General features: G+C 35.7%; 1 non-coding gene across 1 annotated transcript; it reads right to left on the reverse strand.

Moving 5' to 3' along the window:
• Nucleotides 1–608: 608 nt before the first annotated feature.
• TRNAM-CAU (transfer RNA methionine (anticodon CAU)) lies at nt 609–693 on the reverse strand. The gene is given in 2 exon segments: nt 609–644; nt 656–693. It is a non-coding gene; the product is annotated as a tRNA-Met (tRNA).
• Between the last annotated feature and the right edge of the window lie 7,008 nt (nt 694–7,701).

Consider the following 7,701-nt stretch of genomic DNA (forward strand, 5'->3'; position numbering starts at 1 on the left):
ATTCATTCATCCATAATTTTCTTTTGGTATAATTTATATTTATTTTTTAACTAATACTATTGAAAATTATACCAAAAGTATTAGTTAAATAAATTTAATGAACATGAATTGACCATTGAAAATAGTTTATATATTAATATCTTTCAATAAAAATTAGTTATATATTATTTTACACGATATATTTTCTTTTTTTACAGTGTTTAGTGTAAAAAAATATTATACACTATCATCCAATTAGAATATATGACGCTGTTATATTATACAAATAATTTAAAAATTTTAATTTGACTTTGTACGATATATGATGGTTCTTAATTGATAATGTGAAATTAATTTATTTTGTTAATGCATAATCTCTCTTTTATATTATTTTTAATAAAACATTCTTATTTATTATATCTCAATTTATATAATTAATAAAAAAATTAATAGATATAATACTTATTTGATATTAAAATTATCAAAAATTATTTTTTTTAAGAATAGGCGGAATAATATATAATTAAAATGAGAGATAGTATTGCTTGTTTGTTTATTAGAATTCAATTTAATTGGGTCAGTACAACTTTGCCATATAATAACGGATTTAAATATACAAAAATTAATTATGGGGTGAGAGAGGCTCGAACTCTCGACCTCAGGATTTCTCAGAAGCTATGAGACCTACGCGCTAGCCAACTGCGCCACCACCCCATGTTGTTGTATTTTCTTTTTTTTATTTTCTATTTTTTATGTTTTGGTTGGTGAAAGGTATCAGGTTCAGAACAGAAAACGTGTGGAGTGTTTTATCAAACAAAATAAAAAAAACACTTGATACTTCTTACTGTTGCAAATGTAAGGAGCCTTGTCATATTATATAGATTTTGTTTGTGTCTTTCTTATTTTGGATTTTTTAAACTTATTTAAGTGACTTTTTTCTTCAACATCTTCACTATTTAGGTGAAATTCAAGTTATTCTTTTTACCAAAACTTACACAATAAATAATTTTCAAGTTTTGAAAAATAAACGGTTGTTTAAGGCATTAGATTATAAATATATATATATATATTGAAATGGATCGATAGATATACAATTATTGAAGTTAACAAGCAAATCATCCTTAACCCTTAAGGTTGCTATTAACTTCAAACTTTTTTCAGACATTATTTCAAAAATATGGAAAAAGGATTTGTTAGTAAGTATGATTTACAATTCAAAATGTAATATTATGTACTAATGTCAGTATTTCACAAAAAAAAAAGTAGTGACAAGGATTTATTCGTGGATGAGATAAAGATACATTCAAATATCATTAGGTGTTAAAAAATAACAAATTAACTTCACATCGAAAGATGTAGAATAAATATTGTTCAATCTTAAAACTCTGTTTTTGGTAGTTCTTAATTTACTCTTTAGGCTTTAGATGAAAAGAAAATTACACTATGAAATACCTAAAAATAAAATTAAAGTTCATTTCTTTCCTTACTTGTTACTATAAATACATTCTTTAATTATTTATTTATTTTTTTCACTTCTGATCGGTCATCATTTCCATTGAATTCCCACCGTTAATCCGACATATTTTCATCACTTTGGTAAGATTTATGTTTGTTTATAGTTGCTTCAGAGTCATTTATCATGTTTTGTTGGTTTGGTATCGCATTGCATTTGATTACAAGTTTATGTCAAAAAGATCTCTTTTACGCTTCGTTTTGGTAGTGTTATTGTTACAGGCCGTTGCACGAGTTTAAAAGCACTAATAGTGGAGTTGGGGATACTCAGAAAGGCAAAAATATGAAAATACAGCAATTCAACACGGGCATCTGTGTGCCACAACACTGCCCGTGTTGTTGGTCAGGCAGAAAAACAGAGAGTTAACACGGGCACCCGTGTGTAGGAACACGGCCCGTGTTGATGCCCCTGTAACTTAATCTGAAAATAATCATTTTGGAGAGCACACACGGGCACCCATGTGTACACACACGGCCCGTGTTGTTGGGCGCGGCTTGGAAACCTAAACTTTTGCTTTGTGAACCTATTCTGCTCATTAAGGGTAGTTTGGACCTTTTGCTTGGAGGAGATTCATCTGATGCTATTAGAAGGCTTGGAAGGGAAAGGAGAAAACACTTTTTTGACGTACGAAAAGAAACATTGCACCGGAGAAGATAGCTACTACGGAGGATTCGAAGACGGCGAGATTCAAGGGCATCACCCATTGAAGATCAAAATCTCCTAATTCTTTGTAATGTTTAATTTCTATACTATGATTTCTTTGAATACTATGAGAGGCTAAACCCCCAATGCTAGAGGGGTGGTCCTGATTTGATCTGATGTTATGAATTCTAACTATGGATTTCCTATTTACTATGTTACGAATTTCAATTCAATTGTGTGATGTGCTTATGCTTTTGTATCGGACAAATACAATTAGATCTATGACTATCAATAACAGGACTGTGATTGTTAGGGTTTTCACACAATTGGGTTTATAATTGTATCACCTAGGACTAGGAACTTTTGTAAATCACCATAAACCTTGATATTGTTTATGATTAAAACCAATGATTAATTGAATGGACATTTGAGTAAGAATTGGTAGTTTAATAGTTTCTTCCTTAATTGAACGTTTCATATGTATTAAGGAAATCTTGACTGAATTCATAACTGGTTAAATCAACCACTCACCCTAGCATATTTTATCTTAATCAGTTATTTCTACTATCTTTTTGTGTTTACTATTATAAATTCACAAACCCAACCAAACCCTTGTCTTTTTGTTCAAATAGAATCAAAGTTAAATAAGTATTTCCTACGCAATCCCTGAGATCGATACTTGGAAATAAAACTCCTTATTACTACATCGATAAAAATAGTACACTTGCTATTTTTCCGATCAACTTCCCTGACATTCTTATTATGATGAAGTTGTTTCATCAATGGAGAAAAGATAACAGAAAGAAAAGAGAAAGATAACAGAAGAAAAGAAAAGAAATAACAAGAAAGAAGAATCATAGATGTATTGGATTATGCACATGTGGTAATACATCTCTTATATAGTACAACCTTATCAGATAACAACCAATCAAAATGAAGCTAACTAAGCTAACTAACCAAATAATCAATTGTATTAATCAACTAATTTAATCTACAAAGATTAAATCAATTAATATTAACAGCCCCTCTCAAGCTAAGCATGGTGAATGTTGATCATGCCAAGCTTGGAAATAAACTTGTTGAAAGTTGAGGTTGGTAATGCTTTAGTTAGAAAATCAGCAAGCTGCTCGTGAGTGGAAATAGGTGTTAGACGGTGTGGCTAGTGATCGAGAGGGGGGGTGAATAGATCACCTCTTTAAAATTTAACGGATTTAACGTTTTATCAGAGTTTTCAAAGTTGGCGGAAAAATCAGTCCCGAATCGACTTCCGTCTATTCTGAACCGCTACTAGAAAGCCGGACACACAAGTGTAATTGCTGGATTTTAATGAGAATGACAGAAACAGTTCACACCAGAGTTTTAACTAATTGAATGCGCTTATCATTAAAGTCTATTTCCAATGAATATAATCTAGCTAACCGTTTTATCAAACAGTTGGTGTGTATGTGATCGATGATAAACAGCAATGGAGTTTGATTAAAGTGTTCTTGCCACTGCTGTCTTGAAAAAGAAACAATCACCACACACTAACTGAAATTGCGAAAACAGTTTGGAAAACGTAAAGAGGATTAAGGTAAGAGTAAGATACGCAGAGATTTGGTAAGGAAGTTCCCCACGTCGTCCTCGCGTGTGGGTACGTCTCCCTCTCAATTTCAAATGAAATTGAGAACTTTGATTATCAATTATTGCCGAATCCGTTGATACAAGGTTATGGTACAAAGACAGAATTCTAAACTCTAAGAACCTCTTCTTGTATAAACCTTGACTTGATCTGAGCACGATCAAGATTTTCCTGCACAAAGTTGCAAACAATTCACCGGTTCCACGACCTGCTTGCGAAATCCCCCGATCTCCAAACGCAACGCTGCGGCTGAATATGTTCTGCAAGTGTGACTTCCAAACCCTCAAGAACACTCCAGTTCTTGAAGGACAAACCAGTAGGTTTTTCCTAGAAACCCCCTTCAATCTTCGACTCAGCTAGATCCTCGATCGTTCCACTGTAAACCACAGCTAGATCCTTGATCGTACCACTGAACGTTATCTCGATGCTTCTTTAATCCAAAGAACAAGAATGGTTATGTGTAAATGTTCTTGAAGAAAAGTGATTGAGAAGATGAAGAAGATGAAGTCTCTTTCAGGTTTCTAATTGCTCACAAACAATTGCTCCAACACTGCTATTGATCTGTGTTCAATTGTTTTCCCTCAATGAATTCGTGTCTTTGCACTGCTGTTGTAACCTGTCTTTTATATGCTGCAAAAACAGTTGCTGTTATACCACAAAACAGCTTTATGTATTGATACATGATAGTGTGCATCGATGCATACTGTAAGTAATGTAAATTTTGGTGAAATTTATTATTCATGTATCGATGCAAAAGTCGTGTGTATCGATGCAAGTGCTTATTACACTAGTATGTATCGATGCCTGGTGCGTATGTATTGATACACAGGCTGTTTCAATTTGTCATGTATCGATGCAGGGATCGTGTGTATCGATGCATAGAGTATTTTGTCTTCCATGTATTGATGCATGGCTCGTATGCATCGATGCATACTGAACAGAAAGGTTTTGTGATTTATTTCATGCTGTATGTATCGATGCAGAGGCTTTATGTATCGATGCTTACTGACATAAAATGCATTTTAATTGATATTTAAAGGGAAATATCAATGTAGGTTTATATGTACAGTTATGCAACAATATAGTGGGATGAAAAACATAATAAACACACATGTATCATGTAATGCAATGCACAACCAACATTTGGATGATGATCACACAATTTGCTATCATTAAAAATTAATTCAAGGTAAAGAATTCTCTCACAAACTCCCCCTTTTTGATGATGGCAAATTCTTGGCAAGATGTGTGATACTCCCCCTGAGTTTGTGCATATCTGCATTTTCTCCCCCTTTGTCAACATCAAAAAGAGGAAGAGACAAATTTATCAAGGTAGCATAGTGAAGCAAGACATGGCAAAAATGGATAACCGGCTATCAATCACAAAGAATGAAGCATCAAGGTAAAGAATCATTCACAAAGAATGACGAATAAAGGCAATAACAAAAGAGATAAACAGAAATTGAAAAGCATTTTAATGGTACGGACGAGTTTAAGAGTTACATAAGCTAAACCATATATTGTGCAGCAAAATGAAACTTGAGCCATATGAAATGAAATGCAGTGAGATGCAAGGATGGTGGGTTAATTTGGATTGTTGCCACCACAGGACTCTTCATCATGTCTGTCAGGATCTCGGTAGCTTGGCGGAGGCGGAGGAGGAGGCATTGTGTCTGGATTTTGGCCCATGAAGGAGTATTGCCGAAATCGGTTCTGAACTTCAATGCTTCTAAAGCTGTCCATAATCCCAGGATTTTCACGGCAGTCATCCATAAATCCGGACATTTCGTTGTAGAAAACCTGATGCCATTTAACCAAGTCTTGGTGCCAAGCGTGTTGATTGTGATACATCCGTGTATGCTCATCATGCCAGTCCCGATGCTCGTTGTGCCATTCAGATTGTTGAACATGCCAGTACCGTGCTTCTTCATGGCGTTCTTTGTTGACAATTTCCATCTGTTGAAGCATATGAGTGATGTCCGCATTCGGTGTTGAGGCTGAAGTACCACCGGAGAATGGAGGGGCTGTAGGTTCAGGTACGTAGTTTGTGGGAGACCACCTACGTGGCACCCACTCACCCCAACCAGTATTGGCCTCAGCTTGAAGCACATCTGTTTCAGGCGCATCCTGCATTTCTTCATCAGGCTGTTCTTCAGCAACATGGATGCGTTCCGAAGGCACGTCAAAGTTGTAAATTCTGGTTTTGGATTTTCTTTCGAAGAAATAGAAGCATTTGCGGTCTTTGTCCCACCTATATCCCATATGCGATAGAGTGGCAGAGTCAAACTCTTGAGCTGCCGATGGAGATAGGAGAGGAACAATAGGTATTGCAACTTTCCAATACTTAAGAATTTTCATTATTTGAGATGCATAACCTAGAGCCACATTCTTGGAGCTGTCTCGCACAAAAAATAGACGTTTAACAAAGTAGTTCGCCCAATTTAGGAGAACCTTGTTTTGTAGAATGTAGAGAAGATGTATGCTGGGCCTGTCCAACCGAGAGTGTCCACTATTTGTTGGACGCAGAATGTGTGTGATAATCCAGTGAAGAATACGCGGAGTTTGCTTGATCATACCTGACGTGACGTGTTCGTCTTCACTCAACGGTCTATCAATCTTTAGAATAGAAGTTGTAAAGTCCTTCAGGTCAAATTCAGGATCAAAATGCAGGTCATGCCAGCACTTGAAAACCATTGACGGAGGCGGCATTTGAAATACCGTTTCCCAATCAGAGGCTTCAAAGGTATATGTTCTGACTCCGATAGAACACCGGAACATATAGCCTCTACCAGTTTGTAAACCAGCATAAAAGGCCCGGATGAAATCCTCATGATAGTCATCTTTTGTAGATAGAAAGGACCCAAGTCTTTGTGCATGTAAGAGTTCAACTACTTCATTTAAGTGCAGATGAACAACATCTGTTTTATCAAAGATATGAGGTTTCATTACCAACCTGGCCTTGAAGGATTCCTCGAATTCAGCAACAACAGCAGGATGAAGAATGTCTAAGGCATTTGAAGGAACATCTGGTGGTTGCTGAGAAGTACCGGCTGCTTCCTTTCCCTTTCCTTTTCCTTTGGCTCTGGCTGGAATAGTGCGTGGAGGCATGGTGATTTGAGATTTAGGGTTTTACCACGTTTGTGAGAGAGAGTGAAGATGAGAAGGATTAGGGTTAGCCACTGGTTTTGGGGTTTTGAGGGCAGATGAGATGAAGTAATGAGATAGGAAGTGATATGATTGGCTGATGTGTCGATGCATGAGAGAGAAAGAAATGCATTTAATGCAGATAGCATCAGTATGTATCGATGCAGATAGTCATGCGTCGATGCCTAGTATTCAAAAATGTCATGTGTATCGATACATGCGATGGATGCGTCGATGCCAAGTGTTTACAATTGCCCTGTGTATCGATACATGCGATGGATGCATCGATACATCCTGAAGCAGTTTTTTTAAAAAATTGAATTTTTGAATATATGGATCGATGCAGGCTTCGTTTGTGTCGATGCATACTGATGCTGAACCAGTTTTTTAATGAATTTTAATGCAGTATGAATATGCATTATGCACTGTCATGATGATTATGCTCAACAGAGATTCAGAAGTCAAATTTTAGTGTGCACACAATATGGACAGGAGTATATGCAATCAAATTTTGTATCAACTAGAGTAAGAACATTTGATGTAACATACACAATCACTTAGCAATAAGAAAATTGTAGAAAGGATTGATATTACCTCTGTTGGAGAACTCGTGTGATGGATAATTGACATCTAAAACAGCTCTTATTAACCATGGTGAGGCATAATATAATTAAGAGATAACATGCTTATGACATCAATTGAGAAAGATCTAAGATTCCCAATTCGCGACGAATGTTGAAGAAAGGTTCCGTTGCCAATGGTTTAGTGAAAATATCAGCGAGCTGATTTTTGGAATCAACGT

The sequence above is a fragment of the Lathyrus oleraceus genome, chromosome 4 (genome assembly GCF_024323335.1).
Source record: "Lathyrus oleraceus cultivar Zhongwan6 chromosome 4, CAAS_Psat_ZW6_1.0, whole genome shotgun sequence".
NCBI classification, from domain to species: Eukaryota; Viridiplantae; Streptophyta; class Magnoliopsida; order Fabales; family Fabaceae; genus Lathyrus; species Lathyrus oleraceus.